Source organism: Giraffa tippelskirchi, chromosome 1 (assembly GCF_054371585.1).
Source record: "Giraffa tippelskirchi isolate mGirTip1 chromosome 1, T2T-mGirTip1v1.2.pri, whole genome shotgun sequence".
Lineage (NCBI taxonomy): Eukaryota > Metazoa > Chordata > Mammalia > Artiodactyla > Giraffidae > Giraffa > Giraffa tippelskirchi.
Window position 1 is genome coordinate 140,544,775 of NC_137275.1, and position 26,150 is coordinate 140,570,924.

Consider the following 26,150-nt stretch of genomic DNA (forward strand, 5'->3'; position numbering starts at 1 on the left):
TCCTAACTGTTGACATAAACATGGCCTGGTGTGACGGCAGGGGCCCAGCGGCATGAGCAAGGAAAGGAACAGGGCTTCAGGAACATCTCACAGGAGATATGAGATCATCAGAGTATTCTGTGAAAAATGCATCTAGTAATTCAAAAATAATTACTGGTGCCTTCTTTGTGCCAAACACTGTAGTAGGTACTGAAGATACTGTGGTGGACAAGACGGAGTGCCTGCCTGCAGCTTAGGCTGTAATGCTGGAAGGCAGTGAAAAGATAAGCAAATAAATATGTGATGTCATATCCGGTGGAGATAAGCCTAGGAAGACAAATATGGTAGCATAAGGAGTGACTGGATGAGGTTGATCCCCAGTCCCATTTACTCTTCCACAGGGACACAAAGACAGACTATATTTCTCAACATTTTCTTGAAGTTCAGCTGTGACCATTTGACTGAGTTCTGGCCATTGAAATGTGGGGGAAAGTGATGTATGCCACTTTCAGGCCTGGCCCCTGAAGACATCCCACTTGCAGGCCGGTGGGTTCTTCTGCACTTTGGCTAGCCTGAATGGAGACAACTCCCAGGGCAGCCATGGGCATCCTGTGTTAAAAATAGTGCAGCCACAAGTCCATCACTGCATGGAGGAAAGCGATCCTTCTAGGAGTGACTGCGTCTTATGGTCAGGCCAATGAGACACCAGCTGTCATGTTGTTAAACCCAGTGATTCTCAGAGTAGGGTCCTTTGACCAACAGCATCAGCATCCATTGGGATGGTGTTATAAATGCAAATTCTTGAGCTCCTACCCTAGACATACTGGATCAGGAGCTTGGAGGGGTGAGCCCTGCTATCTGGGTTTTATCTATTACATCAGTTGGTATTATTTTTAATTAATACAGAGAGTAATTTGAGTGGTAGGTGTGGGGTTAGCAACTTGAAATGGCATGGTCATGGAAAGCTCTTCCGAGGTGTGCCATTTTAATTGAGGGAAGGAGGGAGCCACCTGAAGATACAGGCAGATCATTTTAAGTGATGGAAAGCAATTGCAATGAGCTTAAGGGAACAAGTCTGGTTGCATGAAAAAGGAGATCAGCGTGGTCAGAGTAGAACTATGGCAGAGAAAGAGCGGGAGAGATGAGTGGAAAGCCAAGGCCGATCACATAGGGCCCAAGATGGCAGGGCTGGGCCTTCTTCAGTGACCCTTTCTAAGTGCAATGTGACTTACATTTTGAACAGATTTTTTTGTGTATGATGTTTTTACTGTGGTAAAGTATTGTTGTAGTCGCTAAGTTGTGTCTGACTGTTTGCAACCCCAGGGATTGCAGCACTCCGGGCCTCTCTGCCCCTCACTATCTCCTGGAGTTTGCCCAGGTTCATATCCATTGAGTCAGTGATTCTATCCAGCCATCTCATTCTCTGCTGCCTCTGGTTAAGTATATAACATGAAACTCATCATTCTAACCATTTTTAAATGTACAATTTAATCACATGAAGTACATTCAGGGTGTTGTGCATCCATCACCACTATACATTTCCAGAACCTTTTTATCATCCCAAAGAGAAACTCTGTATCCATTAGACAGTAAGTCCCCATTCCCCTCTCTTTCCTAGTCCCTGGTAACCTCTATTATATTTTCTCTCATTCTGAACGTAAGTATTCTCGACACTTCATATAAGTAGAATCGTATTATTTGTTCTTTTTTGACTGGCTTATTTCACTTAGCATTAATGTTTTCAAGGTTTATCAATGACTTCCCTGGTGGTTCAGATGGTAAACAATCTGCCTACAATGCAAGAGACCTGGGTTCGATCCCTGGGTTGGGGAGATCCCCTGGAGGAAGGCATGACAATCCACTCCAGTATTCTTGCCTGGAGAATCCTATGGACGGAGGATCCTGGCGGGCTACAGTCCATGGGGCTGCAAAGAGTCAGACACAACTGAGCGACTAAGCACAGCAGGTTATGCGTGTGTCAGTATTTTCTCCCTCTTTAATGTTGAATAATGTTCCATTGCAGTTTCTCTTTATTCACTCATCTGGTGCTGGAAATTGGGTCATTTCCCCGTTTTGGCTATCGTGAATAATGCTGTTATGAACATGGGTACACAGGTTTGTCTGTGAGTCTGGACTTTTAATTTTCTGGGCCAGCAGACTCTGTAAGTGCTCTGGTGCTGTGTCCATCCTGAGGATGAGGTGGTGTGTAGGATCTGAGCCAGTTGTGGCACTCACTTGGGTGAGGAAGGAGTCAAGGGAAGATCAGTTGTGATCTCTTGGAGTGCCACGGCATCCTAGAAGGATCACCAGGTAGTCAGGGAAGGCCTCCTTCCCTGTGGAGGTGGTGCTGAAGTCAGTCTGAAAGAAAAACTAGAAATCAGGTGAAGAGGAGAGAGAGAAGGGCATTCTAGGGAGATAGTGGGGCACCAAAGCAAAATTGGTGTGTGTGTGTGTGTTTCTCTGCAGAAGCCCCTGTTGGCCGGAAGGATGAAGCCCTGAGGGTGAGATGGGAGAAAGGGTAAGAGATGAGGCTGAAGAGATGAGCGAGGGCCTGGCTGCATAGAACCTGGCCAGAGATGTTAAGGAGCTTGACACAAATCGGTCAGGGCATCAGTGCTTCTTCTTGACTGCCTTTGAGAATCACTCAACAGCTTTCAATAAAAAAAAACAACACCAATGCGGAGCCTGAATTCCACCCCCCGATAGATTCTGGCTTAATTGGCCTGGGTTGGAGCCAGGACACTGGCATTTCTGAAATTTCCCCAGGTATTTCTAGTGTGTAGCCAAGGTTGAGAAGTACAGCCTCGGGCCATGGAGAGGCTCTTAGAAGGCTTTAAGCAAGAGAAGAGCAAGATAAGATTCTTTCTTCATCATGTATTTCAATGGAAAGTGAAGTTTATGGCTGATGAGCCTTTTGGGGAAAGAGGTCCTTTCCTGTTCTCTGAGCCTCAGTTTGTTCCACTCTAAAATGAAGACACAACTTCCATCCTTCAAAGGCTGCTGTAAGGAGCAGATGGGGAGTAGACGGTGACAGAAAGAAAGCCCAGGCAGGAGCCCCTTTATACAAACAGCTTTCCATTGACGTGGCAGAATCCTCTAGAATCAATGACCGAACCTGGGGCTGAATCCCCAGGACCCAGTGCTAGCCAGGGGTCCAGAGCTTCTCTGGCCTTGATGCTCTGCCAACATCAAAAAGCTCTGCCTCCTTTCCTTAGCGGGTGACTTCCTGGTGCGCGGGACACAGTTAGAGTTGGTTTGAGGACAATGAGAAGTGCAGGATGATGCAGCTGTGTGTGCATGCTGACTTCATCTCGGGCTGCATGCTGTGGTGTTTGCTTGTTTCCGTCTCAATCTAGAGGAAAACTCCTACTACAGAGTCCGTCACCTGCTCCCTTCCCATCCCATCCCAGCAGGGAGGCTGGTGACTGGGTTCAAGCCACAGAATGAGCAGCCAGATTCTGCTTTGGATCTTAGGGTGTGGCATGGCAGTCCTTGGTTTTCTGGGGTAGGGGGAGTGATCTTTTTTCTCTACCTTTACCGCTCCTAGAGAGCCCGAACCATGCCTGTGGTCATTTTGTGCTTTGAACATCTTGAAAGTAGAAAGTGTTAATTGCTCAGTAGTGTCCAACTCTTTGTGACCCCACGAACTGTAGCCCTCCAGGCTTCTCTGTCCATGGGATTTCCCAGGCAAGGATACTGGAGTGGGTTGTCATCTCCTTCTCCAGGGAATGAAGCTGGGTCTCCTGTATTGCAGGCAGATTCTTTACTGTCTGAGCCACCTTTACCACTCCTGGAGGGCCTGAACCATGCCTATGGTTATTTTGTGATTTGAACAACTTAGGTAGACAGAAAAATGTGTGTTCAGTTGACCAAGAATCAGTTAGGATTTATTATGCTGAAAAGAGAAGAAGGGAGATAAGATGACTTGAGTGACCTTGAGACCTGCAGAGAAATGAAGTGAGATGGGGTCTCTGTACCGATGCAAGTTAATATAATGACTTAGCCCTGTCCTGTGTTTGTGATCATTGTGTGTTGAAGTTGCACCCAGAGTAGTGAAATTCCAAGCCTCTCCTACCCACTGACAAGTAGAGCCAAGCTTGATGTGAGAGCATCTGGGGTGGCGCACCCAAAAACACCAGCGGAGTCAGAAGTATACATCTAAATCTTGCACAGCCTTTACATTGAGGTCATGTGTAAAATCTAAATCATTGCAAACCTCAGCTCTCTTCCATTCATCCTGATAATTGAGTGCGTACATGCTCAGTCACTCAGTCATGTCCAACTCTTTTTGACTCCATGGACTGCAGCCCACCAGGCTCCTCTATCCATAGGATTTTCTAGGCAAGAATACTGGAGTGCGTTGCCATTTTCTCCTCCAGGGGATATTTCCAAGCCAGGGATCGAACCCACGTCTCCTGTGTCTCCAACATTGCAGGCTTCTTTACCACTGAGCCATGAGGGAAACCCAGATAACTGAGCAGTTGAGGGTAATTTGGGGGGATTCTAGATCCAAAGGCCTAAATGTTAGAGGGCAGCCCTTCTGTTCTTTCCAGTTGGGAAACTTCATCTCGTTAGCTGGATTTATTTTGAGATTTTGTGCTATCCTTTCCCAGTGTAACTGATTCACCCTTATTTTAAAATAGCATCATGGGGTTAATAGTGCATTCTGGGTAAGCTTTGCAGCCTGGGGCTGTCTGTGGGGTTGTCCTGGAGCCGTGGCCCGGCAGGGGGCCCCGTGATTCCTCACCTTCGTAACAGGGCCTGGCCATGCATGCATGCTCAGATGATGGGCCATCTGTGCCCTGCCTGGCAACAACTCACAGAGCACCTCACTTGACAAATGAAAGGTGAGGAAGCCTTAGGCTCTCTTGCTTCTTAAGAATAGTGTGGGAATCAGTCCCTTTAGAGTCAGGCCAGCATGAGGAACTAAGAAAAGAACTCTACTGCAAATATACCAGACATGTTTTTTTCTATGTTACTTCATTGAACCCTCACTAACCTTGTGAGGTGGGTATTTTTATCCTTGTTTTATAGATGGAGATATCAAAATTCCAAATGACTGAGCAATCTAGCCCAGATTGCACAGCTGGACTGGCAGTACCCTGGATTCAAAGCCAGGCCTGATGTGCTGGTCTCCATACCTGGGTTTTTCAAAATGTCAACTGTTGAGATTGATAGATGATAGTTCTTTGTTGTTTGGGGCTGCCCTGTGCTTGTAGAAGTTCTAGCAGTGTCCTTGGTTTTTATTCTAGATGATAATAGTACCCCCTCCCCCCAAAAAAACCCCCGCTTGAAATAACCAAAAATGCCCCCCAGCAGACAAAACCCTTCCAATCCCAGCTGAGAACCACTGTCTTACAATAATACATGCGTTTGTGCATGCTAAGTCGCTTCAGTTGTGTCTGACTCTTTGCAACGCTATGGACTGTAGCCTGCTGGACTCCTCTGTCCATGGGATTCTCCAGGCAAGAATACTGGAGTGGGTTCGCCATGCCATCCCGACCCTGGGATTGAACCCATGTCTCTTTTATCTCCTCCATTGGCAGTCAGGTTCTTTACCACTAGTGCCACCTGGGAAGCCCACAATAAAACATAAGTTTTCTCAATTCTCACAACAACCCCATACACCAGGTCTATCATCATTTCCCTTTTGAAGATAAATGTACAGAACCTAGAAAAACTGTGAGTTGATCCATGTCATACAGCTTGTAAATCAATTGGGAATACATAGCGTCTCTGTCTTGTGTTTTTGTTTCCAGGTTTCTAAGGTGGTGGATCCTATATTAAGACTCAGTGCAATGCTAAAGTCCTTTTTTCCTTGCCACTTTACCAGGAATCTGAAAAATGTAGTGTTTGTGAGAATAACCTGGGGGAGCTTGTTAAAATTCATATTCCTGATAGATAGATTTGAATACAGTAGACCTGTGGGGGTGCAGCGTTGTGTATTATAAAAGACTCCCACAGGGCTTGGGGGGTGCCGTGGTTCAGGGAACCTTCTTTGAGAAGCACTGAATTACTTGGCTGTGTCTGAAGTGACCCCAAGATAAAAATTCCGGAGAAAGAATGGAGATGGCAAGTGGAAGGAGTTTGAGATGAGACCTGATGAGCAACTCCTTGTCGAGTTCTGTTTAATTGCCATAAAGGGTGCTAAACGTGTAGTTTACCGAGGGACCTACAGCACTGGGAAGAAAGGTCTCCTACAGACCTTGGGATGATATGTCCTATACATTCAAATCTCTATCCATCCCCAGCTAAGGTTGCCCGAGCTGCCTAATTTGGAAGCTTAATGCATCCTGAAATTCTAAAAATGGTTACATTTAAACAAAAACAGCTGTGTCAATTCCCAATTTCCGCTCCATTCAATTCACAGCCTCCCCTCTTCTTTTAGAGGTGCTGGGAGGGACACAAGTGTATGTGTGCGGGCACACACACACACACACACAGCCGCCTCTCTCACTCTCACTGGAGTTCATTTCTCCATGGAGAGGGAATGTTTCTAGTTTTCCAAAAAGGAATCACAAACACGAGAAGCTACAAGAGCGCAAACTACAATAAAATGCTGCAATATGCTTTCAAGCTGGAGCAACTCAAAAGCTGGGAAGAGAAAGCGGCAGTATGATGCCTATTTTTATCTTCAACTATAATCTACCCACTTGTAGTTTCATAGCTGTCAGGAGGCAGAAAAGGACACGTAATCAGCCTAACGTTTTCTGCTCGCATCCTCCACCCGTGTGACACAGATGTGGGTGTGTGTGCACACTTATTTTAAAACAGCTGTCAGAGGATTTGACTGAACTCACACCTAAAGCCAGACTCTCTTTTTTTTTCTTTTAGAACCCATCCTTTTATCCATTATTTCTTGGCAACTGGTCAGGAGGTGAAACATGATGAAAACCCATTTTTTGAACGTCTAGGAGTAATGGTTACTGTGGAATGGTTGGAAGGAACAGCTGCTAACCTCCTGGACACTAGTCACTGATCCGGTGACTGCCTGTCCTCTTTAGAGCGGGGGTGGATATGGGCTGGTGCGAATATGCATTGCATTGCATAGGGATCAGGAGGCCTGAGCATCTGGCCTCATTCTGTTGCATACAAGCTCTGTGTCCTCTCTAGTTTCAGTGAACGTGAGTACCAAGCGTTACCACATGGCAGAGGCTAAGGAGATGCTACCTATTAGTATTAGTATTTTTGTTATTGCTACTTTACTTGTATTAGTATTTTAGAGATCATAGTAGCAGCAGCAGCAATAGTAGTAATGGAAATTGTTTGGGGTTTGATTTCGAAATCTGTTTTGCATACTCTGTCGTTTTCCATGGTTAGTCTTGGGTATTGGTAGCAGAAAGTGTCACGTGACTATTCCTCGTGCAGTGTTCCCTTAGTGTCCACAAAGGCAAGTCAGAAGAGTCACTTCCTTTATGGTGTGATGGTGAGAATTTGAAACACTCTATGATGCCCTCGTGTTTCCCCTTAACTTGCTGGCAGATAAGGGATTTAACATCTTCACAGAGAAGCTGAGTCCCTTGGAAGCTCCTGCTCTCAGAGGCTTCCTTTTAGCTGTTGCAGTGACATCTCAATAGATGGAGGAGCTGAGAGTAAGTTTGGTGCTGATTCTTCAGAAAGGCATGAATTTGAGTCACACAGATCTCGCTTGGCACACTGCCCTGCCTTTTATTAGCCACATGAACTTGTGCATGTCATTGAACCTTTCAAGGACTCAGTTTCCTCATCTGTAAAATAATACCCTTCAGAGGGTTATAGTGCGGTTCAAAGTGTAAAGACACTCTGTAAACTCCATGCCAGATAACCGTTAGCTGGCTTTCCTGATGGTTCAAGACAGCGAAGGGATGGTCCAGCCCTTTCTAACTCTGAAGTCTTAGGGAACCTATTCACTCACTGCGTTCCAAACCATTTTCTGTACATGAGGTAATAGGGTTTGGAGTGTAAGTTTCACTCTGTGCTCATGCCGCAGCCTGCATGTGGACCTCAGGCCACCTAATGCATAGTCAGTTCTTTGTGTGCAAGCTCATTAATGCAGCCACAGCTCCCAGAGAAGAGCAGCTGTCTGGGGGGGGGGGGGGGCTCTGGCTGGTCGAGGGGGACACACAGGTAGTGCTGCTGCTCTGGAGCGTGTGCAGGGCGCCATATGCCTGCATGGAGTGTCCATGTGCTTCTCCTTATGATGCCTCGGGTCGAGAAAAAAAGCCTGGACACACCGAAAAGCTTTCACAGATTGGAAAGTGCACAGTTTGGGGGTGTTTAGCACTTCAGCACATGCTCTGTGACTGTGCATTCAAGACAGCATGTCAGGAGGAATTAGTCTGCAGTGGCCACATATGTCAGCCAGCCGGTGGGAGCATTTGCCTGACGCCCAGGCTAGGGACACGGAAGCAAAGGCTGCTTACCTGTAAATCCCCTCAAGGTTAGCATGTCGGCAAGGTTGTCCAGCCTCTCATGCTCCAGGCAGATATTGGCAAGGAGCAGCGTGAGTGTGGCTGAGGAGGAAGTCACCAGGCAGTGTGAAGAGACAGAGGAATCGCGTGTCATTTGCTCTGAGTCAGGCAAACGGAGATGTCCCCTGCACATACTGTCACACTCCTGATGACAGCCTTGCCAGGTGGGCAGTATTAGTGTCTGAATTTGCAGATGGGATGATCAAAGCTCAAAGAGGCCTTGTTGCTTGAAAAATCAAAATCAGAGGCTCGTCCAAAGATCTCTCAGAATCTGAAGTGTATCAACACTCCTTCCCTTCCATAGGGCATGTGCTTAAAAAAAAAATGTTATGGTTGACACTATAATGTCATTTAAGAAAAAGAGAATAAGAACGATAGGGAAGTTCCCAGAGCGTATTTTTTTCCTAATTTTCAGTTTCAGTAGAGGTTCTTGGCTTTTATCTCTTACTAAATATAGCACAAGATTGATAAATTACCAAAAGCGGAAGTGATGGAGTTCCAGCTGAGCTATTTCAAATCCTAAGAGATGATGCTGTTAAAGGGCTGCACTCAATATGCCAGCAAATTTGGAAAACACAGCAGTGGTCACAGGACTGGAAAAGGTCAGTTTTCATTCTAATCTTCAAGAAAGGCAATGCCAAAGATGTTTAAACTACCATGCAGTTGCCCTCATTTCACATGCTAGCAGGGTAATGCTCAGAATCCTTCAAGCTAAGTTTCAGCAGAATGTGTGAACTGAGAACTTCCAGATATATAAGCTAGATTTAGAAAAGGCAGAGGAACCAGAGATCAAATTGCCAGCATCCATTGAATCATAGAAAAAATTGAAGGAGATTGTATTAAATTCTCAAGCTTCACTCATTTTTAAAATGATAGAAGGTATAGTATAAAAAAGATATACTCACTACAAGGATGAGCATTTTTAAAGTAAGCAGCTGTAACTGGAAATGTAGCCCCCATTAAAACAATGGTGGTTTAAAAACAGTGGCTTTTATTTCCTCAACAGGCGTATCAGCACTTACATATGTGATTGTCATCTTCAAAGAGGAAACCCTGGCAGGCCATGTTCCACAAGCGGTGTCCCTGTTCACACTTTATTGGATTCCTGTTGGGAGTTTCCTTCATTCTCGTGAAGAGAGTCACTAACAGTGAGTTACTGCCACTTGCCAGGTGGGTTTGACGAGCGGTCGAGGGCATGGTTAGGATTCTGTTGTCAGAGTCTAGGCAGGAGATGAGCTGAGGTCAAGAGCAGCCAAGGCAGAGGCGAGAGCAGACGTGAGAGAGAGTTGAAAGCACACAGTGACTGATCTGAGGAGAGAGGTGAGGGGAGGAGCATTTCCAGCTTGGGAAATTGTGTTGACTGTGCTACCGCGGTTCCTAACTACATGTGGGAGAGGCACGATTTTCTTGAGAGCTGGGAGGGGCGGTGGGAGTGGGCAGGATGTGTGCTCCCTTCAAGACCTAAGGCATGCTGCACTGGCATTTGAAGTTAGGAGGGCGTTCAGAACAGCTGTCCAAGAGTTGGGAGCTGGTGGTAGATGAGTGATCCGAGGAACCAAGTGTGATGGTTAATTTTATGCGTTAATCTGCCTGGGCTAAGCGATGCCCAGTTAGCTGGTAAAGCATTATTTCTGGGCTCATCTTGTGAAGGAGTTTCTGGGGGAAACTCCCTCGGCCTCCAGACTCTGACTTATACCAGCAGCCTGTCCACTCCCCTCCCTTTCCTCCATCCAGGTTCTCAGGCCTTTGGCCTCAGACCGGGTGTTACATCATCAGCAGCCCCGGTTCTGAAGTCTTCAGACTTGGACTGAATTTTACCACTTTCTCGCCTCAGTCTTCATCCTGCAGATGGCAGAGCTTGGGACTTCTTGGCCTCCACAGTTACGTGAGCCAATTCCTATGGGAAATCTGTCTCTTCTATATTTATGTGTATATGTGCTTAGTTGCTCAGTCGTGTCTGACACTTTGTGACTCCATGTACTGTAGCCAGGCTCCTCTGTCTCCAGGCAAGATTCTCCAGGCAAGAATACTGGAGTGGGTTGCCATGCCCTCCTCCAAGAGAATCTTCCCAACCCAGGGATCGAACCCAGGTCTTCTGCATTGCAGGTGGATTCTTTACCATCTGAGCCACCAGGGAAGCCCAAGAATATTGGAGTGGGGTAGCTTATCCCTTCTCCAGGGGAACTTCCCAACCCAGGGATCAACCCTGGTCTCCTGCATTGCAGGTGGATTCTTTAGCAGCTGAGTTGCCAGGAAAGCCCATATGTGTATAAACATACACATATATAGAGAGAGTGATACACATACATATGTGTATTAATATATTTATATATAAGTATTTGCATTTTATATATATCTCCTTGCTTCTATGTATAGGGATAAATACACATATATATGTGTATGTTTATATGTGTGTGCATATGTTTATATATTTCTGTATATTTCCTTTCGTTCTGCTGTTCCTCTGGAGTATCCTAATACACCATGAAAGGAGAGAGAATGGATGGGAGAGTAAAAAATGAAGAGGAAGAAACACTGAAGCTTAGTGATGTTTAAAGGGTGTGTGAGGAAGGGGAGGGCTGTTAATAAGTCTTGAATTGCGTCCCCGCCGTTTCAAGCATATCCTTGAAGACAGCCGGATTTAAGATGACTAAACCTTTGTCAGAAGAGGGAGACGAGCAGGATCACGGTATACTTAGATCAGCCATCTCATCCAGGCATGGCCATACTAAAACTGCCAAAGAAGACCTGCTGATGCTAAGTGAAAATTGGATGCCAGCAGGCTCATGTGCACACACGCACACACGTGTACATGCACACACAGAGCACCCCTCAGCCACACAGTCAGCTGGTTTGGGCCAAATAGTCTGGACTCTGCTTTGAAGGGTAAATTTGGAAGAGGAAATTTTAAGCAGATATTTAACTCTGCTTTGCCTACTGAGGAGATCTCTGTTCTCTGGGATTCTATGTTGTCAGCAAGTTCCAGAATAGCCTTAGAGCATGGAAGGAAGTAACAGCGTGTGCAGAGCAGAGCAAGAAAAGGCCTTGCATTGGTGCCCTCCCCGCCCCCCTCACCTTAGTTTTGGTGGCACCCAGGTGGCAGTTCAGGGAATTTGCCCTGATGCTCACATATTGCTCCCTTCCTTGGCTGTCTGTGTCTCGTGCCACACTGTGTGGACTGAATGTGATAATCAGGGGTCAGGGCTGTGACCTGGAGGAGCTCGTTCAAGGGAAGACAGAGGCAGGAATCAATTACACTTGGATTCCTGAGAGCTGTGGACACTTAGCCTAGTGACATCATTCTCCGGGCCTTAGTTCCCTCCATGTAAAGGAAGGACTTAGTGTGATGGCATGTCTGTCTCCAGGCTTCCCAGGTGGCACTAGTAGTAAACAACCCACCTGCCAATGCAGGAGACATAAGAGACCTGAGTTTGATCCCTGGGTTGGGAAGATCCCCTGGAGAAGGGCATGGCAGCCCACTCCAGTATTCTTGCCTGGAGAATCCCGTGAACAGAGAAGCCTGGAGGGCTACAGTGCGGGCTAAAGGGGGTCTCAAAGAGTCAGACAGGACTGAAGTGACTGAGCATGCACATTTGTCCCCATTGAGACCATCATAGAGTATCTGTAATACTTCATAGCATGTATTCACAGAGACTCACCACAGTGAACACACAGACCTATTCAGTTGTATGTTTCACAAATAACCCATTGTCAGTTATCTGAGATTCCCTAAACAAGGTCAGTTCAGTTCAGTCGCTCAGTCGTGTCCGACTCTTTGCGACCCCGTGAATTGCAGCACGCCAGGCCTCCCTGTCCATCACCAACTCCCGGAGTTTACCCAAACCCGTGTCCATCGAGTCAGTGATGCCATCCAACCATCTCATCCTCTGTCGTCCCCTTCTCCTCCTGCCCCCAATCCTTCCCAGCATTAGGGTCTTTTCCAGTGAGTCAACTCTTCGCATGAGGTGGCCAAAGTATTGGAGTTTCAGCTTCAACATCAGTCCTTCCAATGAACACCCAGGACTGATCTCCTTTAGGATGGACTAGTTGGATCTCCTTGCAGTCCAAGGGACTCTCAAGAGTCTTCTCCAACACCACAGTTCAAAAGCATCAAGGTCAGAGTAAGCCCTAAATTCCTTTAATAGCTGAACCACAGGCTTTCACCTCTAGCTGATTCCCTCCCCAAACTTCCTTGTGACCTGTCAGGATTGCCACCTTTCTACAGAGGACTTCTCCTTGCTTATTTGCACCCTCTTTCCAGGAGGATAGAAATCTACTGCAGCCTTCAAGGCTGCTTGCCATAAATGTGGATGTCTGATCAAGTAATGAAATTCATGCTGAAACTCTGAAAGTCCCAAAGAGATTGACCAGGCCTCAAAGCCCTGCCTTCCAGGGACTTGCTTGATTCCCTGAAGACCTGAATGTGAGCCTCCATGGCTCCTCTCTGATGACCTGACCCTACTAATCATCTAGCATCATTTTCTACATCTGCCCCCTTGTCACCGGTGAATTTAAGGTTCTTTCTTCATCACGAAAGAATTCGGAGATGAAGCAGAGAGGTTATGAAAGGAACGTGAGAGTTTATTTAAGCAAGAATACAGTCTCAGAGGGCTTCCCTGCTGGCTCAGTCGATAAAGAATCTGCCTGCAATTCAGGTGACCTGGGTTCAATCCCTGGGTCAGCATTATTCCCTGGAGAAGGAAATGGTTGCAAGAGTCAGACATGATTTAGCAACTAAACCACCAGCACGCTCTCAGAGGGAGAGTGGACAGGCAGGTGAGAAGCTGCCCTGGGTCCATTTGGCAAGCCGGTTATGAAGGAAAGTACAAATATTAGTCGTTTAGTCGTGTCCAACTCTCTGCGACCCCATGGACTGTAGCCCGCCAGACTCCTCTGTCCATGGGGATTCTCCAGGCAAGAATACTGGAGTGGATTGCCATGCTCTCCGCCAGGGAATCTTCCCAACCCAGGGATCAAACCCAGACCTCCTGCATTGCAGGCGGATTCTTTACTGTCTGAGCCACCAGGGAAGCTTAAGAATACTGAAGTGGGTAGTCTATGCCTTCTCCAGGGGATCTTCCCAACCCAGAAATTGAACCAGGGTCTCCTGCATTGCAGGTGGATTCTTTACCAGCTGAGCTACTGGAAAGCCCACTTATGAGGGGCATACAAATGAAGGAGTGGAATATTCACTGGGGAAAGAGGCATTTGAGCATCATATTCTGTAATTTTTTACCCCAGTTCCAATTTCCCAAGGGGAGGAGGGATTTTTGTTCTTACTTAACTTAGATCAGAAGTGTCATGGCATCAGTTCATCATGGGTACTTCTTATCCACAAGGCTATTTTTATTGTGATAAGAGTGTAATAAGCAACAGGTTATACTCAGAAGCAAGAGGTTCTCACCTTTCTTTGTCTGCTACCCAAAACTTTATCACCCAGTATGTGTGGTTTCCTATCAGTCTGGAGGTTCCTGCTTTTCCTCTGTCTATGGACCTGCTCTGTTTACAAGATGCGTGATTTCCTGCCATCTGACCCCTCCTTGCATTTATCTGCTTGGTACTAGCTACCTGCCTGCTCTGACACCCTCAGTGCACCCTGCCTCACCCACACACAGTCCACCCTGGCCCCTCGCTATTCCTTGACTGTGCTCCCACCACAGTGCCTTAGCACTTCCTATTCATTCTGCATGGAGAAATATTGACTCTTGTCTGGTATCACATAGTCTCTTCGTCATTTCTTTTAGGTCACTGGTTAAGTGTCACTTACCTAGAAAAGTCTTTGCTGAACACCCCATATGAAATACCAACTGAAACCTCTTTTTTTTCCATGCCCAGCTTTATTTTTCTTCATGGTGTACATGACATTGTTATATTTATGTACTTGCTATCTCTGCATACTGAATGTCAGCTCCAGGGGAACAATTATTTTATTCATTGCTTTATCCCCAGCACCTAGAGTGGTGCCTGACACAGGGCAGATTTTTTTCAAATGAGTGAAAAAATAAATGAACAAGTAGTCAAGGAGGCACGTATGACTTCAGGAGTTCTCTTTTTAGTTGGTACATACTTTCATTCATGTCATCTCTGAGAAAGATCCTCATTTTCATGGAGTTTATGTTCTAGTGGTAGAGGCAGATGGTTTGTACATACTTTAATTTCAGATGTTGGTAAGTGCTCTGAAGAAAATAAAGGCAAGAGAGTGGCTGGGCTGGGGTGATGGAAATTCTTTTACATGGAATATTCAGAGAAGTCAGTCTGTTTCAAAAGACATGGGCAAGTGAAGAATTGAGAAAAGAGCGGGTGTCAGGTCTCTGAGGCTGGAGTAAGTTTAGTGCATTTGAGCTACACTGAGAAATCCAGAGTGGCTGGAGCTTAGAGAATAGGAAAGGAGCCTGGAGTGGTGGGTGGAAGTCTAATCACTTATTTCTTGCAGTTCCATGGTATGGAACTTAGATTTCATTGTAAGACCATGGAAATGTCTTCCATGGAACCCGGACAGCAGGGTCCCGGTGGCTCAGGTTTCAGTATCCACTGTGTATACTTTGCCTATAACGCCACTGAACTTGACCTTGGCTGTTGGGTCTGAGTCACATAGTCCAGAGTCTGTTCCCGGGAGAATTTCCTTTCTGAGGATATGTGATGTCCTTTTCTATCATCTAGTTTTGCTTATAGCAGGACAGTCCATCACATAAGTTTCAAAATAAATATATTCAACATTGGGAAGAGTCAAGGTCCCATTCCCATATTTTCCAGAGAACTTCTTTACCCCCTGCATGTGTTTTTAGATTCTTAGGAGAGGGTTTGCTAGTGGTAAAGAACCCACCTGCCAGTGCATGAGATGGAACAGATGTGGGTTTGATCCCTGGGTCAGGAAGATCCCCTGGAGGAGGACATGGCAACCCACTCCAATATTCTTGCCTTGGAGAATCCCATGAACAGAGGAACCTGCCGGGCTACAGTCCACAGAGTCTCACTGAGTTGGATGCAACTGAAGCGACTTAGCACATAGCACACAGGCGAGGGCTCTGCTTCATTTCTCCCTTAAAACCAACAGTTAAGTCAAAGAAGCTAATGATAGATCAAAGTCTAAACTCCAGGCCATGCCCTTGAACTGCACGCCTGAGTACATATTCTCTGTCTCTCTCTCCCTCTCTTAGCTCTTAGTGTCTATGCTTATTCTGCTTTTCTGGTAGAAGACCCTTTTTTAACTTCCCTCATTGTGCGTTTCTTATGTAGAATTGGTGACATTTGTCTGCCAGTTCAGAAGATTTCCATGATTTTGAGCCGCTTATAAGAGCTTTTTGGCATGGGACTTGTAGAGATGTGCAGTTCATGGAATCTTATTAGGCTTGGAAAAATCCATAAAGATTCCCACCTTTAAATGTTACTTCTTTAGGAACAGTTTATTGGGGTAATTGGGTGGCAAGTTACTACCATTGCTTTGCCTGTAAAATATTTTTTAGGCCAGCACTTTAATACTCTTTCAGGTGGTTGACCCAGATCCATTGCATTGTAACAAATGGCCCAGGGGAACACTGAGCTGGAGTGGCCTGGTGTTAGTCCAGGATAGTGGGAATCCTTTCAAAATTTGCAGGGGGAAAATACCCTGTCATTTTAAAGAAGATAATTTTCTCTCAAATTTATCCCAAAATTTATTCTTAAACTTTGATGCCTGCTACCACTTGTCTGGTAGCAAGCACTAGCAGACAACCAAAGAAATGAACAAGCAGCAGATGAATATTAATGGAAAAATTCTGAAACAGTTGATAATGCATGGTTTGACAGCTTGTTTCTTTGTGGACATGTGGGTTCCCAGTGCTACATATAGAATTTTTCTCCTAGTAAAATTATTGGTACTTCACCTGATGGAGTTCACGCTGGTGATATTTTAAGGCGTTCAGCAGAGTGTGGCATTTTGCAAAGAGCATCATTTCTTCCAGATTCTTATTTTCATAATTTGGGAACCATTGAGTTTTAAGGGTCAGCTGAAATCTCTCTCTTAGGAAGTCTGCAAATAAGTTTCTCTCAGCTACCAGAACCTTAGACTGTTTCTGACTAATTCTTGTTTGTTTTTTTAATTTTTACAATGTTTTGTTGGTTTCTTCCATACAACACAAATCAGCCATAATTATATATATATATATATATATATATATATATATATATATATATATCTCCCCTCCCTCTTGAGCCTCCCTCCCTTCCCCCCAACCCACCCCTCTGGGTCATCGCATAACTCCAGACTGGGCTCCTTATGTTATACGGCAGCTTCTCACCAACTGCCCATTTTGCATATGATAATGTATATATGTTGATGCAACTTTTTCCATTCATCCTACTCACTGTGTCCCCCACTGTATCCACAAGTCCATGCTCTACATCTGCATCTCCATTCCTTCCCTGCAAATAGGTTCATCAGTACCATTTTTCTAGATTCCATATATATATATATGTGTGTGTGTATGTTAATATACTATATTTGTTTTTTTGTTTCTGACTGACTTCACTTTGTGTAACAGGCTCTAGGTTCATCCACCTCACTAGAACTGACTCCAATTTGTTCTTTTTAATGGCTGAGTAATATTCCATTGTATATATGTACCACAACTTTTTTATCTATTCATCTGTCAATGGGCATCTAGGTTGCTGTCATGTCCTGGCTATTGTAAACAGAGTTACTATGAACATTGGAGTACACGTGTCTTTTAGAATTGTGGTTTTCTTAGGGTATATGCCTAGTAGTGGGGTTGCTGGGTCATATGGTAGATTTATTCCTAGTTTTTTTAAGGAATCTCCATACTGTTCTCTATAATGGCGGTATCAGTTTACATTCCCACCAACAGTGTAGGAGGGTTCCCTTTTCTCCACACCCTCTCCAGCATTTATTGTTTGTAGATTTTTTGATCATGGCCATTCTGACTGGTGTGAGATGATACCTTATTGTAGTTTTGATTTGCATTTCTCTAATAATTAGTTATGTTGAACATTTTTTTTTTTTTTTTGGCCATCTGTATGTCTGACTAGTTTTTAAAAGGCTGTGTGAAGATGTGACCACTTAGGGTATTCAGGGTGGAAGTTTCAAATTCTTGTACTAATTTATTCAGCAAACATGACCTACTATGTTGTGCTGAGTTATTTCTGTTGTCAGCTCGAAATCAACATCCTTCCACATCTAAGGTCTTACAGAGGAGAAGCTGGGAGTCATATTTCCCAGGATCCCCTTCCCTAAGTGATTCCTAGTTAGAGTCTGCCAATGAGAGCCACTCACATGAGATTTAGAAAACAAAAGGCCATTACACTCCAGAGGCAGTTTAGGCAGATGTGTGGACAGCTAGCAGACTCAAGGCTTGCAGAATCTTCTGGCAAGCACCTGTGAATTACCTGCTTTGTGCTCTAGGCAGTGGGGATGATCAGTGTGGCTGTTTCTGAGTCCTTGATTCCCTGTCACCAGCCTAGACAGTGGTGTCTTCTTCTAGGGAGCTTCTTCTAGGTTCTGGTGCTTGCAGCAGCTTCTTGGGAAGCTGTTGTTTTCCTGCAGAAGGTGGAGGTCTTCATTGCCGGCTTCTGTATTCTTTGCTGCCCTAGCCCTGCCAATCCGGCCTCTATACCCCGACACCAAATTAAATCTCAGGGACAGAGTTTTGGGTGAAGTAGAAAAGAATAGCTACTAGGGCTTCTCTGGTGGCTCAGATGGTAAAGAATCTGCCTGTGATGCAGGAGACCCGGGTTCAATCCGTGGGTTGGGAAGATCCCCTGGAGAAGGGAATGGCTACCCACTCCAGTATTCTTGCCTGGAGAATCCTATGGACAGAGGAGCCTAGTGGACTATGGTCCATAGGGTCCCAAATAGTTGGACACAACTGAACAAATAACACATACACACACAGAAAAGAATAGCTTTGTTGCTTTGCCAGACAAAGGGGACCCAGCAGGCTAATGACCAGGAAACAAATGTCCCATCTTGGAGGGGGTACTGAGAAGTTTTATAGTAATGGTTCAAAGAAGATGTGGTCAGCTCATGGACATTCTTTTGATTAGTTGGTAGTGAGGTAAAGAGAAGTCAGCATCATCAACTTTCTGGTTTCAACCTGCCTGGGATCTCCATGCTTGTGGGCAGCACCTGGGGAGGGAGCTTCAATATCTGCGGAACAGCTCACAGTTATTGATTGTTAAATCCCTTGAGGGGGAACTATCCCCAAGGCTACACTATTGTTGCTTTTGACTGTTCCTCCACTTCCCCTTCCTTCCCTAATTAGCAACTATTTGAACCTGCTCTTGGAATATAGGGAAGGTCTTAGAGGCTAAATGAAGCCTATTTCCTGTAATCAAGAAGTGGGGGCTCACAGAAGCACTTATGTGTCCTGGAGCTCCACAGGGTCCTGCTTGGTATGAGCCCTTTCAGTGACAGTGCACGCCTCCAAATCTCTGGATTCAAACCCTTCATGTCTGGAACACTTAAAGTTTGGACTTTAAGACACTGGGGTGTGGGCTTGGTTCTGTTAGCTAGTTTGACTACAGCTTCCATGGTCCCATAGGATGTCCTCAGATGGGTCAAATTTCTTCCTTTAATGTGCTCTCTGGTGACCTGGTGGTTAGGATTTGGCATCTCATTCTTCAGCCAGCCCAGTAATCCCCCTTGATAGCACCATCTTTCTGAAAGAAAGTATCTCTCTATCATGTAAATGTCAAAGGACTTGAGAAGACACTAATCTGCTCAAATTTGACATCCTTGGCCTCATCAAACCCTCCTTGAACCTGCTAACATTTTCAGCATTACCAACACTTAGGAAATAATTCCACTTGTCTTCTTTTATTTTTCCTTATAACTCAAATTTAATGTAAGACTTGGCTGGTGTCACTCTAACAGTTCTTTCAAGACTCACCAGATTAAACATACGAGGCCTGGCAAAATCAAGCTTTTCCTGGGAATATCCCCTCACCCACTATCTGTGTCAATTATTGGACTTAAACTTGATCGGGGAAGGGTGCTGAAAGCAGTGATGGTATTCCCACTTCCTTCACGTTAGCTCAACATGCACTTGACTGTATAAAAATATTTTCATCGTAGCTGTTTCACAGAGCAAAAGCAGCAGAGAAGTTCAAACAAAACAAATTTTAAAACAGATGTGGAAATAGAATGCTATGTAGCTTGAATGCTTAATAGATGCAGGGGCAGAGAGCAAGCTGGGTCAATTCCACCATTGATTAGTCTTGCTGAATGGACCAAAATCTCTTCTGGATCAGCATCAGAATGGGCATGGATACTGGCACTTGACTCTGTGACTAACCTCCTCCCTCATCTGATCAATATTCTCTTGTTGAGTGTTACAATGTTCAGTCCAGTCACATTATTGGGAACATCTCCAGGGCTGATATTCCACTACTGTACCACCTTCATGGCCCTACCAGTTCCTAAAATATTGAAAAACTTACTAGTGGGTACAGTCACTGTCCTGAGTTCTCCCATTGCACCCCAGCATCCTGCCACATTTCTCCATAATTCAGCAATCTGCAGTTTCATGATGTCTGTCACAGCATGGGAGCTTCCATGATCTCATTGTTTAACACCTGTTTCCTATTGCAATTGAAGAGTTGAAATCTGAGACAATGATCTAATTTTCTTTTCACTGTCTCCTACTCCCACCAATGAACAGCCTATCAATAACATATGTTTCATGAAATCATATCTACTGCTGGTTGAAAACAACCAGAGACAGATTCCACAAGAGGGTTTTAATAGCCTGGTTAGATATTACTAGATCAGGGAATAAAACCTCATATAAGAGTCCCTTGGATTCTTTGGTGTTGCAGAGAGTGAAACTTTAGGGGTGGGTCATCTCTCTGGTTCTGTTACCAGACCCCAACATGGCACGCAGAGCAGTCAGCATGGGCCAGGGATAAAGACCCTCAAAACTTCAGGCCACAGAGAGGAAAGGAAGGGACATAATTGGTCCTCAAAGTCTTCTGGGTGCTCAGATGATTTACCCCCGAGGTGGACTTCCAGTGTGTGGGGAGAAAACATTGGCTTTGTTGTGATGGACCTGCTCTCAGTACTGATCTGGCCACTTCAGGTTCTGTGACTGTGGGCACTTTAGTCCCATTGGATCTGCATGTACTCATTTCAGAATGGGGAGAATTCATAGGGTGGTTGTGGGGGTCAAATGAGGTAATGTGTCTTTGCGAAACACATAACACTCAATTTATAACTGAAACAAAAACTGAAAAACAAGCAACTTGCTCTTCAGTTTTTTTTTTCTTCTAGGCAATGTGAAGAGAAGACTGGGGAGATGATCCTGACCTGAGGCACTCTTTATGTTGTGTTGTCTGTCTTTGTGATGGCCTTTTTAGTGTATGAGCATACTGACTGAGGGCCTTCACGTGTTGAAAAGGTCATGTCCCAGGAGAAAGGAAATGAGACCCAACGTTTTGCCTTGTCAGGTCTAGAAAGAGATGGCCAGGAAGAGAATGGACCTCCTGTTCCTACCCTGTGGCCTGCTAATCCCGAGAAATGACCTCCTTGGAAATTGTTCTGGGCTTCCTTGGTTTCCTCAATGCAGTCAAATACTCAACAGTGCCACAGGGACACGTACTAAGGCTAGTGCAAGTTTACCGAGTTGCCACCTGAGCAAGCTCTTCCTTGAATGTTGCCTCCTATCCCCATCCCCCAGGCTGTAGCGTATGGACTGTGGAAACCAGCAATGGTAGACAATGCCCTTTTAACAGTAAAGGTCGCGTCATAGGTTATTCTCAGTACCTCTTGAGCAATGAAGCTCATTTTCTATGTTTTAATCTTTGGTGTGCTAAGTTACTTCAGTTATCTCTGACTCTTTGCAAGCCTCTGGACAGTAGCCCCCAGGCTCCTCTGTCCATGGGATTGTCCAGACAAGAATACTGGAGTAGATTGCCATGCCCTCCTCCAGGGGATCTTCCTGACCCAGAGACCTAACCCTCTTTCCTGTGGCTGGTGCATTGCAGGTGGATTCTTTACCACTGAGCCACCAGGGAAGCCTCTTTAATCTTTGGAGTATATGATTATTATCTTTAAAGTGAATGTGACAAATAGGAGTAACCTCACATACCAGCACAGATTGCTTGATAGAGAGGCTGCTGCTTTATTGTGCTTTAACAGGATTCTAAGGCTACAATCCACACCTTGATTGATCAGCAATGTCTGTGATGGATATGGGAAGCGATGATGGCAGTGTGCCCATAATGCGTTTGCCAATCCTATTTTACAGTCTTTTTTATTCTTGTGCAAACAATAACCTTTTTTAAGGTACAAAATAGCAGACTGAATGGATTAGAGGAGCTTTTCTGAGAAAAGTGATAAAACATAAACTAAAGAGATACTCATCCCTACCTAAGCAGAGTGTTTTATGATTTCAAATTGGAGGATTCATTGTTATGTGTACAAGATGGATTTTCTTGGTGCTTATGTCTACATGCAATGAAAAGGAAAAATTGTGTGTTTAAGTGTGCATAATCAATGTCCTAGCTTTTACCTCTGTCTGCTAAAGTTAGGGTTTATAGGCTTCAAGTTTTCAATCAAATTTTTACTTTCCTTGGGGGGTGTTTGCAACAGTATTCTCTCCCATAGTGGGACACATCCATTTCTCCCTTTTCTCTCCTGACCTTCCATCTACGTTGCCGTCTGGGATCCACTTGATGATGTCATGCTGCTCCAGGTACCCATGGAAAAAGTTTGATGTCAGTGCCAAGGATGCCATCTACAGATGCTCTGAAACCATAAATCTTTGAGAGCTTGTGGCAGCTGCTATTCAGTGGGGGGATGGACACATCTTGCATTCTGGGCACTAAGGCAGCAGCATTTCACATAGGGAATCCACAGCTTCTGCACTGCAGCCCCTGTCTGCAGAGGGCTCACATGGCAGACTAGGTGGGGTCCAGAAGCTGCACTAAGCTCCCATTGCATCTCCCCCGGGTGTATCCCTGGTGCTTCTTGCAACACTCCTTGTACGGATTGCCAGTTGGGGGGCTGGTCTCCTTGGTACATTAGCAAGTGTACGGTCTCCTTGGACACCTGAGTTCTTAGATAGGTTGGGCCATGAATATTCCAGTGATTTCAGGTGTTCTAATTCCTCACTGCTAATTTACCTAGAGGTAAAATGCAGTTTTTACTACAGAAGTACTTGAAGTGGTTGGGATATGGAGGAAATATGTGACACTTAGACACACTCTTCTTTCATATTTCAGTATATTCCCTTTTGCTAATTTCTATCATTTTTTGATTTCATTTATTCAGTCAACATTTACTGCACTGCTTGGTTGTACCAGGGAATTAATATTGAATCCTGAACTGATGAATATGAATACTACAAGCCTGTTCTTCACAGCTTTCACAATTTTAGGGAGAAGGGGAGACATGAAACGTAAATTCTGTTGGTGGGTGCAAAATGAAACATTGAAGCATTTAAGCCTAGAGAATAGTACCGGGGTGGAAAAGATTAATCCCGAGCAGATGAGGGGGAATGTATGGTATTTCTGACTTTATTTTTGCCACTTAACCCCAGACAGCAGTCTTCTGGGCTTATGTTGACTTTGTCCAGCTCACAGAGACAGCATTAGCAAAGCACCAGGCTGCCAGTGTGGCTTAAAAACTAAAACAAATTTAACACTCTGAGCTGGAGGAAATCTGAACTGAGAACTTATAGGGAGAGCTGCCTTGGCATAAGCTGTGTGGCATCTTGAAATGGAGTAGGTTTTGAGGCCAAGATTTATGTTCAACAGCTAATACTTTAGAGACAAGAGTTATATATACAGAGGCTCCTGTTTGTCCTTTACAGATGCAAGTAAGAGTTGCATCTGTAACCCAGGCTTTATTTATTTACTTTTTTAGCCGCTGACATTACTATGAAAGGAGAGCATCAGGTCAAACCAAAGTAGGAGGTCGTTCTACTCACCCCATCGCAGGACTGAAATAAAAGGAAGGAAGACTGTGTAAGTCAGTTACCACATCGCCCCTAACTGTAGGGGTTGGTTAGCTGTAAATGTCAATAGTCCTAACAAGGACTGTGGAGTAATTTGTTAAATAACCGAGTGAGCATGCCACTCGGAAGCCCGCCGGATGAGAGCGCGGCATCAATTAGAGACAAAGGGAACCGCTCGCTTTTCTCTGCATCGAGTGGGCCCTCGGAGGCTCGGAACTAGCTAGTCCAGAAAAAGCAAGAGGAAGCAGAAGGAAGGAATGGGGGAAGGAGGCGGCAACTAGGCCTCCTTGAAATGTGAGGGGCGATAAAGAAAGAGCCCCCTTGCTCACACTGAGAAAACACGACCGCAGTGGAGCCTGGAAAGAAAGCCCCGCGGCCCCCAGGGACCTGGGCAGAAAGCGTCTGCCAACAGACTGAGTGACCAGCCTCGCCATCTGCTTCCACACGTCGCTCCCCAACAATGGGGACTTGGCGGACCTTCTGCCCCTCCCCTCCCCCACCGCGAGCACTTATTTAAATGGGGCTGGGTGGGGGGCTGGGTGGGGGGCGGGGCGCCGCTGCGGGCGCTGTGATCGCTCACACCCTGGGAGCCCGCCCAGCATCCCCAACAGAAGGCCCTGAGGTGAGAGGTTAGACTCTCAGCTGCCCGGAGAGATGATTACCGAGCTGCTCCCAAACGAAGCTGCTTCTCCGCTGGTGCTTGGGCCTGTGTGGGGGTAATTGTGCTTGAATGCTTAATGCTTGACTTGGCTGTTTTGTGTTTGACCATATTTTGAAATGCGATCTCACTGTTGGGGGGGCAATTAGCATCAAGCCCACAGGGTTGGAAAGAGTGAAACGGAGTTGCTTCTGTGGTGATGTCTGCTTTCCTGGAATCAGCGCAGAAAACTGAGTGTTCTACTGGGGCTCATTTGCCTATATTTGGATCATCTGGAATTTTTATCTTAAAGAGGAAGTCTCTTAATCCTGAACTTCAGTGTCGCTGCCAACTTTGATCTTTACATCTTTGGTTACAGCTGAGTTTTACCTCCATTCCAAGGCACCTTTGTTCCCTGTGCAGCCATGGGAAAAGAGAATAGGAGAGGAGAGGTCAGGGCTGAGAAAAAGAACAATTCATGCCAAGTAGGAGAAAGGCTAGGGCTGAATGTGAGTGATAAGTTATGACACAGAATCCAAAATTTCAAGATGACGGTTAGCTGAGTGGCTCTGGTGCCCTGTCTGGTTCAGTTCCTTGAGGATATGTCTTAATTATCTTTGTATCTCCAGCACCTTGCACAAGGCCTGGGTTTTAGTAAGTATTTAGTATTTATATTTCTGGAACACGTATATTAAAGCCAGCACAACTTCTAGAAAAAAAGAGAAGTGCAATCGGCTAATTTTTAAAAATCTTTTTAATTTCATTTTCAAATGGTGGACTTACGCATCCCTCAGGCTGTGTCTCACATTATTGGAATAAAGTGTTCCAGTTAAAAATTACCAGAGGCTGGCAATGGATCTCACAGACTCAAGGTCACTTTGGGGATATTTGAAATTACTGACTCCCTATAATAAAGGATGGGCCAGGTTTCTGTTCATTTAATCTCATTAAAAGTAGCACAAGCAGGTACTGATTTATATGAAGAGAAGTAATCTGCCTTCAATGCTGGAGACACGAGAGACACAAGTTTGATCCCTGGGTCAGAAAGATCCCCTGGAGGAGGAAATGATAACTCACTCCAGTATTCTTGCCCGAAGAATCCCATGGACACAGGAGCCTGGTGGGCTACAGTCCAATGGGTCACAAAGCGTTGGACACAACTGAGCACCTAAGGACACAGGCACAAGAGGGAACTTAACTATGGATTAGCCAGATGACTTAGTGTGTATCACTAATTCCATAAATGAAGGCATCACAACCCATTGTTAAGTTTTATAAGAAAAATGAGAGCAAGTACTGATGAAGTAAGATTACGAAACCTAAGTGACGGGTCTTATAAAACAATTCCAGAAGTACAGAAAAGTGTGGTGGATGTCTAAGACCAAATATTAATAATAGGTGTGCAGTCGAAATTTCTGAGAAGTCAATCTTAGCAAAATGAAAGGGTTTGATGACTTTGGCTCAATGGTGTACACAAATCTGTCATACACAAACTCAATTTATTTGTAAATTGATCATTAATGTCCCTTGGTGAAGGCACAGCTCCTATGTTGTTCTTATTCTCAGTTAAAAATGAAGAATGATTCTTGGATTTGCATTTTTTTCTGTGTTCTTATTAAAGACTTTTTCCTGTCCTGGATGTTAAACAACTCTTTTAAAATTAGTTATTTATACTTCGTCTGTCTTTGTTTCCTCATCTGGAGAATGGGAATTTTAATAGTATCTACTTCATAAAATTATTGTAAGGATTAAATCAAATCATATGTGTAAGATATTTATAATTGTGCCTGGCACTTAGTGTTTGCACATATATATTCCATTGACAATATTTGCAGTTATTAATTTGAAAATCTTCTTTGTTGGGGATATAGTCTCATTCATACTCCTTTTCTGTTTAAGTATGCGTGACTCTTTTTAAGAAGACTATAGACTTCTGCAAAAGATAGTGCAGACAAACTTATTATAGTAAATACTTTTGTAAGGTCACATAATGAAGTATAATAATTTTCAGTCACTGCCCTAAATTTGAAATTCTAATTATATAATTATCATAAATTTTTAGCAGCTGGGGAGTCTGGGTTAAGTATTAAACAAGGCTAAATATTTTAGAGCATTACATAAGGCAGAGTAGAGTAG

At 44.7% G+C, this 26,150-nt stretch overlaps 1 protein-coding gene across 1 annotated transcript in view; it reads left to right on the forward strand.

Annotated features, from left to right (window-relative positions):
* Positions 1 to 26,150, forward strand: part of ELAVL2 (ELAV like RNA binding protein 2) — a 307,766-nt gene that overhangs the window by 281,090 nt on the left and 526 nt on the right. Inside the window, exons 16-18 of the transcript XR_014056211.1 lie at positions 8,887 to 9,031; positions 9,436 to 9,577; positions 23,287 to 23,387. The gene's annotated coding sequence lies outside the window, so the exon portion shown is untranslated. The remainder of the gene's footprint in view (positions 1 to 8,886; positions 9,032 to 9,435; positions 9,578 to 23,286; positions 23,388 to 26,150) is intronic.